Source organism: Nicotiana tomentosiformis, chromosome 5 (genome assembly GCF_000390325.3).
Source record: "Nicotiana tomentosiformis chromosome 5, ASM39032v3, whole genome shotgun sequence".
NCBI classification, from domain to species: domain Eukaryota; kingdom Viridiplantae; phylum Streptophyta; class Magnoliopsida; order Solanales; family Solanaceae; genus Nicotiana; species Nicotiana tomentosiformis.
The window spans coordinates 67,465,172-67,474,408 of NC_090816.1; positions in this window are offsets into that span (position 1 = coordinate 67,465,172).

Sequence of the window (9,237 nt, forward strand, 5' to 3'; positions counted from 1 at the left end):
TTGGTTATTATATAGGATATATTACTAAGTTCAAGAATGAATGATAATGTGGTTGAAGCGTGCTAAAGGGATTCAATCCGAGCTTTCCACTTGTCGTGATATGTTGATTACTTGTTAATGAAATATTTTGTACCCTATTGTTGATGTTGTTCTTATTGTATTGCTCTGGTTGTTGTTATTGGTATATGGTATTGGAGGAGGCCCTTGTTACAGGGAAGATGCTGCCCAAATTTACATAAACGAGCTACAAGTTTAAGTCGCGGACTTAACCTTTACTCAGTACTGATTTTGAATCTCCTTGTGTTGTGGTGTATTGAGTTGAGTTATTTGAAGAATTGCTTGGAAGGTATTAAGGACTCAAAAGAGTTAAGGTATGTTAAGGCTCTCCCTTATTTCCTTTTGGCATGATCCATATATGATACAAACGAAATGAGCAAACGTGGAACTTTCACAAATGACACAATTCTTAGAAGTACTAGGGGTGCCTATGTTCTTGATTCCCCATGTGTCCTATTATTATATCGTCTGTGAAGGTATGTTAAGGCATATAGATCTTATGACATCCCGAGAGATCTTGTTGACTTACTTCTTATGCATTGCATTCATTTATGCATGTACATTTACCCATGACCAGATAGCATTATATATGTATATATTATATGTATATGGGGTATGGAGAAAGGTTATGGCATTATATACGCACCACCACCTGATTAGCTGGTATACGTTGATGATTTTTCCCACAGAGGCCGAGATGATATGATGGGATGCCCTTAGAGGTGTGATGATGCTATGTACGCATATACCTATGCATGATATGACATTTATACACATATGCATGACATTATAAATGTTTTATTTGTCACAGAGCTATTCAGACTTACAAGTTGAGTTCTTTACTCCATGTTTCTTTCATGTCTTATATATATTTCTTTCATGCCTTACATACTCGGTACTTTATTTGTACTGACGTCCCTTTTGCCTGGGGACACTGCGTTTCATGCCCGCAGGTCCCCAAAGATAGGTTGACATTCCTCCTAGTAGGCTATCAGCTCAGCGGAAGGTGTTGGTGCACTCCACTTGCTCCGGAGTTGTCTATTTAGTCAGTATGCTTTGGACATGTATTGATTGGTAGGGCGGGGCCCTGTACCGGGCTTTATGATATTTATGGACTCTTAGAGGCTTGTAGAAAGATGTCATGTGTATGGATGATTGTATGGTATTATCGGCCTATGTTTTGAGTGTACAAATGATCATTTCGGTCTTATAGGCCTGTATGTCACATGTATAAGTTTGTATACCATGTTGGGTCATCCTATGTCGAGTATTCTCTTAGATTTAATTTTGGTTATCTCATGACAGCCTTTCCGGATCATTTACCCATAATAGTATGATAATAAGGATATGTTACATTGGTCCTCGGTTGAGTTATGCATAGGGTTTCACACCCCAAAACTAAAGAGGCATGGTCGGCACCCGATGCCATAATCGGCCCGAGCGTACCACTCTGTAACTGTGAACTATGGAGGGGTAACCCTCAACTTAGGCCGATGAGGTCATATTCTGAATCATCTAAAAATAATGTCTCTCTCATATGAGGGGTAACACATACCCAAAAGCTCTTATACATAACTGTGCAGGACGACGAGGCCGCCATGAATGTCTACAACCAGCAATACCAAACTTAACATGCACACAGGGCTAGCAAGGCCACAATACTAACATACAAAATATACAGGACTCGTCCACAAGCCTCTAAAGATAATAAAACTGTATCATGGTCGGGATAGGGCCTTGACCTACCCATAAAACCAGTATATATAAAATGGACTCCAAGGACTAGACCTGGTAATTCTAAGGAATTGGCGCTTTCCAACCGAGCTGATGTTTGACTCTGTCTACTAAGAAGGTCTATCCAGCTATCTATCATGACCTGCAGGCATGAAATACAGCGTCCCCAGCAAAAGGGACGTTAGTACGAAATAATGTACCGAGTATGTAAGGCAACAGAATAACTGAAAGTTGAAACTGAACTGATAATATATTAACTGAAAGTAACTGGGAGTCAAAGATAATCTTTAGATATGCTTACCTGCTGATACTGACTCAACTCTCTCAATATAGTAAGTACAATAGTCGTCCGGCCTTATAAGGCTCGGTATGTGTAACTGCTCTGCCGTAGTAGGCTCGCTCATAGGCACTCGACCATACTAGTCTCTATATCTCGACCATTTTGGGCTCTCTCATAGGCGCTCAGCCATAGTAGGCTCTATTTATAACTTACCTTTTGATCAAAGGTCTCCCAATAGGGGCATGCCCACCGATTATAGCTCGATTGTGGTGAAATTACTGTAATGCTGTATATATATATATATATATATATATATATATATATATACCCTCTGCTCTCTTGACTAGAAGAAGATACTTAACCGAATATAAAGTCTCGATAAGGGAGAATATGATAACTTATGAGATTAGGATAATGTACATAAATTCGGGAATATGAACTTCTCTTTATGTCTCGTTATCAAACACATGTAGTTGCGGGATCATGACAAAATGAAGGAAAGGTTTATCCTTAACATACCTTAACCCCGTTGAATCCTTAATACCTCCCAAGCAACTCTTCAAACAACTCAATTAAATCTACCATAGTATAAGGAGATTCAAAATCAGTGCTGAGTAAAGGCTAAGTCCGTTACTTAAGCTATTAGCTCGTTTACGTAAATTCGGCAATATATCTGCGGTAATAAGGGCCTCCTCCAATACCATATACCAACAACAACAGCCAGAGAAATCCAGCAACACATAAATATCAATAGCAAGACACCATATAACAACAACAAGTCACAACTACTTCACGATGAGCGGCAAGCTCCGATTGGAATCCGTATAACCCATATCACCCCTTATAGACTTCTTACTTTAATTTAATGGTGTCACTAACATTATAATGAAGTCATTCATCAATGATTCCAGCCTTATACCATATATTTATAACAAAAGAAACAATTCACAACTCCAACTATTCTCAATTAGCAACTTTATTCACTAGTGCATGTCTAGTCCATCCATTTAACTTGATCAACATCAAGATAACCTTAAGAACATACAAGAACACAATAAACATACCTCCTACAGTAGCTTCAAGTCGAAATCCAAGTTATATTTAGCTTACAATAGCCCTCAATGGCAATACAACATCATAGAAGTGACTTAAGCTAATCTTCACTTCCAATCTAAAGTTTCATATGTTTCTTTCACAAATTCACTTGATAAACATATAGAAATGCATAACAACAGAAACCACATCATAATAAAGTTATTTTTTCCATTTTCCAGCCATAACAACATATATATATATATATATATATATATATATATATATATATATATATATATATCCTTAAAACAACCCAACAAATGATAACAACATCTCTTCCCCTTTTAAGTGCTATCTTGTAATCTTTCACCCCAAAACCACAACCAACATGTAATTAACCTTAAATAAAATCAAAGGTATGTTAAAAATACATTATGAAGTAGATAAAATTCGAATCCTAAGCTTAACGTAGCTCAGCAGCATCCTTATTCACATCACAACACCATAGAGGGGTTATTCTTCACCTTTGGCTAACTTTGATGTTGGATTATGGTGTATTTATTTTAAATTTGTTTGGATCCTTGGAGGAACTATTTGGGAGAGTTTGGAGAGTGTGGGATGGAAGGATATCAAAAAATGAGCAAAGCTCATCCCAAAAACGAGATAAAAATAAGTAAAGGTCGGTCACCGACCAAGTGGGTCCCATAGGGGCTTCCTGCGTAGTCTTGCAAAAACGTAAATATCTCACTACTCAAATGTCGTATTTATAAATGGTTTAATAATTTAGAAACTAGACATGTAGAACTTCGGTTTTGTAGGTGATTCATCTAGTAATTCCAAGTATAATGGGAGAAAAGCTCAGCTACATTGGACCTTGTTCAACACATTTATGAATGTAACTTGTGATGACCTTTGCCAACTTTTGTTCCACAACTCACTTGACTATAAAAAATAATACACGACTATCATACGACTAACGTCACTCATAATATAACCTCCTTATCATGTTAATCACCCTAGTCTCACCCTAAAAATACATGTTATAACATTCCCAACTTATCGACTTCCGACAAAACTTATTTTCTTCAATTTGTTTAGCTTCTAAGCCTTCCAACCCTCTTGGAACTTGTTATTCATGATCCTAAATATTTGTAACCTCCAAGTTAACATGATTAACTTACTTTATGTACTTTCAAAGATGATCTCATTTCTCAACTTACATTAATTGACTTGGGACATACTTTTACGTACGAAAACATGGGGTGTAACATCATCCCTCCCTTTGGAACATTCATCCTCGAATGTTGACTGATGCGCTTATCAGTCTCATAACCCATAGATCTTATGAATACTTCAATATTGTCCTTTCTATCTAGGCAACTATTCTGTGAATAAATCCAAAGGCTAGGGCATTCAACCCTTTAGGTCTCTTTCTCACACCACGACCTGTGGTCAAAATTCTTCCAATCTCGGAACTGTCGCTACCTTCTGTCATGCTGCCTGTATGACTCTGTCCTTGTATGCATGCCTATGCGACTCTTCTCTCCTTTTTCCTCCAGCTTTTAGCCAATATCTAGGCCTTAATTTGTGAATATATATAGTACTATGACAAGTTGTCCCTCTGGGTATCTATAGGTGTACTGAGGTGCTTCACTCTATACTTTGTCAAACATACGACTGTTGCTATATTTTGTTTCATAGCCTCGGTTATCTATTCTTATGGATTTACGACATTTAGGTAGGTCATACTATACCATAACACTTACTTCAGTTTGTTATTACCGAGGTTTGCTACCCAACTCTAGGTTACTCTCTCGTTGCTTATCCTATATGTATAAATCTAAGTCTTTTAATTCTTCCTCATTACTGTTCATCTTAAGAATGACAATTACACCCTTATTCTAGTACTAGGGCAGCATTCTATCTCTTCTAAATTCTCCTAGTCTTAAACTCCTCTGAGTTCATTCAAGTCATATAGAGCTTTTTATAACTTACGGGAACCATAAGCTCTCTTATTTTGATGGGCTTAATACTTAGTCCTTACCTATTCTCGTCACCTTCTCACTCGCCTTTTCTTATCCTTAATCATGTCTACCTAAAACCTTGTTGCTCTACCATACTTTAGCTTACGACCTACACATATCTATTTATACTACTCGCATCCTTCCTTTAACTTGCTAGCAGCACATATTTCCTTATATTATTTTAGAACCTCAAGCGAGACATCACGCTGTCTCAAACTCTTCTTTGCTCTCTTAACTAGACCTCTCGGTACCTGGAAACCTCGATATTATAATACTCGAGAAAGTCATTTTAGAGTATTGATTTAGCTTCTTTAAGGTAAGTATCTTGCCTAACTTTGTGTGGGAGAATTACCCCTTAGGATTTAGGATTTATTATATTATTTGAATTATGTGAAAGATGTGTACGCGAGGTGACGAGTGCATACTCAGACTTATATATGAAAATTGATCCGTTTAGACTCTTAGGATTCTTTCATGTATTTATTTGAAGTTGTAAGAACATGTTATATCTTTTATTTTTCAAGTTTGTCCTCACATGCTTTATTTGAAGTTGTTAGCACATGTCATATCTTTTACTTGTCAAGTTTACTCTTATATGCTTTATTTGAAGTTGTTACCTCTTTTATTATTATGTGACTTCCTTTATTGTTGAATTATTATTAATTGAAATTATTGTTACATGTTATTCTGTCGTTGCCGAGTTATTATGATGCATTTAGACGTAGTTTCTGGTTCATGCCATCTCTTTATTATTAGCTTATGTCATGCACTAGAATTCGAAGTTTGTCATTTCATGGAAATACCTTCATTATTGAATTTATTCTTAAGCAATTAATTGAAGTTGAAGTTATTGAAAGTCATTAACCTATTTTCATTGACGTTGTTGTTTAATGGGATATTGTTCATTTGTTGAGTTACTTTCCCCATTCATTTTATTGCTATCGAGATTTCGTACACATCGTGTTTGAGCCGTGGGCTATTAGTTATAGTGATATTGGTATTGTTGTTGTTAAGAGGTTGTGGCCTATGGGCACTTGGGGTACGAGTTGATATGTCATGTTGTTGTGATGTTAGCATATGTGAATTTGTTGTGAGTTGATTATTGTTATGTGGAGCATAAGGGTGGCATCTCACTTTGTCGTTATGCGGAGCATAAGGGTGTCATCTCACTATTGATGATTGTTATGCGTAGTGATACGGGTGGCTATCAGAGTGATATGAGTGGCTAATAATATTGTCTGGGCAGAGTGATACGGGTGACTATTATGTTAAATGTCTAGGAGGATCGATAAGGGTGGCTATTATGATGTTATTAATATGGAGAGATAAGGGTGGCTATGTCAGGGATGATATGTGATGGCCTGGGGGCATTAGGATGATGATATTCCTGTGATGGTGTGATTTCTTTGTGTATGTCATGCACCTTATGTAAGGCCCCGTAAAATTTCGCTAAGGAAAAATAATGCTTCGTGGTGCCGAATTGGTTTTTACATGTTTAAGGATTTTAGAAATTGGACTTTTTGGGTTGAACAATGCACCAGAAAGTAAAGCAAAAATTTTGGCAGCGAAATGTGTTTCTGCAGTACATTATGCAACCACAGAATCACTCTGCAGGCCGCAGAGGTGAGGCAAGAGAGGGTCATTTGGATGCCATTCTGCGGTCGACTATGCGACTACAGAAATATTCTGCGGTTCATTATGCAACCGCAAAACTGGTCTGCGGGCTGTATAGTGACCGCAGACACAAACAGATTTTTGCCGGTTGTGGACACCAATTATGCGACCGATATACAGTCCACATATTGATTATGCGATCGCAGACCTTATTCTGGAGCTCTATTTTTGGGTTTTTAAAACCCGACCCTACTTCATTAAATACACGCTTTGGGACATTTTGAGCTAAAATCTGACATTGTAGAGTGAGAGTGAGTGCCCTAGAGTGATAAGGTGTTCCTCAATAATTATTCTTCAATTCTTGCTCAAATTTTGGAAGATTAAGAAGGGAAACTCACTAGGTCTTCATCCTAGAGATTGAAGTTGCTAAGAATTCTGAAATATTTTAGAGTTAAGGAAGCTCGATTGAGTTATGTTAGCTAAACGCTTCTCTTAGAATTGAATCCCACGATATTCATGTATATTATGTAAGTCCCGAGTGATTCATTATAAAAGCGGCTATTCCGAGTAAAATTGGGTTGAGAGTTATATGTTCAATAAGTATCCTAAATGCTTTATTTATGCTATGTTATGTTATCAATTGAGGATGTGTTCAAGTATGGGCCATGCATTAATAATGTTTCGACTTCAAGTCAAGTTCAAACTAAGGCTATTATGCCAAATTTTATGAAGTATCTCTATGTGCTTTAGACTCTTAATTTCTCACATGTGTACTACACACCTTGAATTGAATTGTTGTTGTTGGTAATGATGATGTTGATGTTTGAAAGCGAAAAGGTGAGAATGAAATACTAAATACGGCCAACGTGCCAAGAATTATTATATAATTATGGCCATTAGTGCAAATAAAATGTAATGATGTTAAAGAAGTATGAAATGCGATGATTGATATAAAAAGGTTAATGTCTCGAAAAAGACAGCCTAGCCGATCGGGTCGTGATCGGACACCATGCCGCACACATGGTGGTGATTGTGCTGAAAATTGTAATCGAATTAGTGATTGTGGTCGATGTCCCTAATGGATAGGCTAGACGATCGGGTCGTGATCGGACTCCATGTTAAAGACAGTGGTATTAATATTGAAAGTAATTGTGGTTGATGTCTCTAATGAGATAGCCTAGCCAATCGGGTCATGATCGGATTCCGTGCTGAGAGTACGGTGGTACTGGTATTGTGAATAATGGTATTGTGGACAATGGTATATCGATACTAAAAATCTCCCAATGTGAGATATGGGAATTATCTGAACACTGTCTTTATCCTAAATTGAGGTTTGATGTTGATTAAGGCTTCCATTGATATTATGATAATCTTGTTTGTATTATTTGTCATTCTATTGAGAGGGTGTTTAGTTATACATACTAGTGCTATTCGACAGTACTAACGTCCCTTTTGCTGGGGGCGCTGCATCTTTAAATGGATGCAGGTGGTTCCACAGCAGGAGATATTGATTAGTGATAGTAGTACACCTTCTTCCCAGCTAACTTGGTGAGCCCCACTTCATCCCGGGGTCATGAATCTTTTGTACTTTGTGTATTCTGTTTTAGGTATAGCCGGGGCCTTGTTGCCGACATTATCATTGTACTCTTCTTTATCTATAGAGGCTCCGTAGGCTGGGGAAGTCAAACTCATTGTGTTGTGTTTGAATTACTATCTCCATTTCAGATTATGAAAAATGTGTGTGGAATTGAAACTTTAAAATGAAGAACCTAACGGTAAGAAATTAGTACTGCAGACATGATCACTTTATTGTTTGATTAACGAAAAAATATATATTCTATTTATTCATGAGAAAATCTAATAGGCTTGCCCGACCGGGTTCACTCGATTGAGTGCCGGTCGCACTCCTCGGTTTTGGGGCGTGACACCTTACTTGTTGACTTAGATTATTATAGTATACTCGCACAAGCATACACCATATCATGTCACTTACATCGGTTCAGGAGTATGAAACTAGAAATCTATTGATCATGTCCATGTATTCTTGTATTATCTACTTTCATTATAATATTGAGCATGTAACCATGCAGGTCGGATTGTGATAGTGGTCTTGTGTTCATGCCGGGTGGATCGTGATATTGGGCCTATGACCACGTCGGGCGGATTGTGATTGTGATCCTGTGACCATGCCGGACGGATTGAGATATTGGCATGTGAATTGTCTGTGCGGTGGTGATTAAAAATGTGGGCACTAGGTGCCGTGAGTGTATGATTTGTGATTTGGGACTCATGACTTGTGATTATGAGATGAGGAATCTCAGAGTAATTTCATTTTGAGACTTGTGTTAGAACGGTTTGATTAATTGATTGTCATTTGTTTTCTTCATTTGGTTTTACTTGTACATTAACGGTGTTCTTATTACTTTACTGTTTATATCACATGTTGATTCTTGTTTCCACTTATTGATTCCTTCTTTCATTATTAGCTTTATA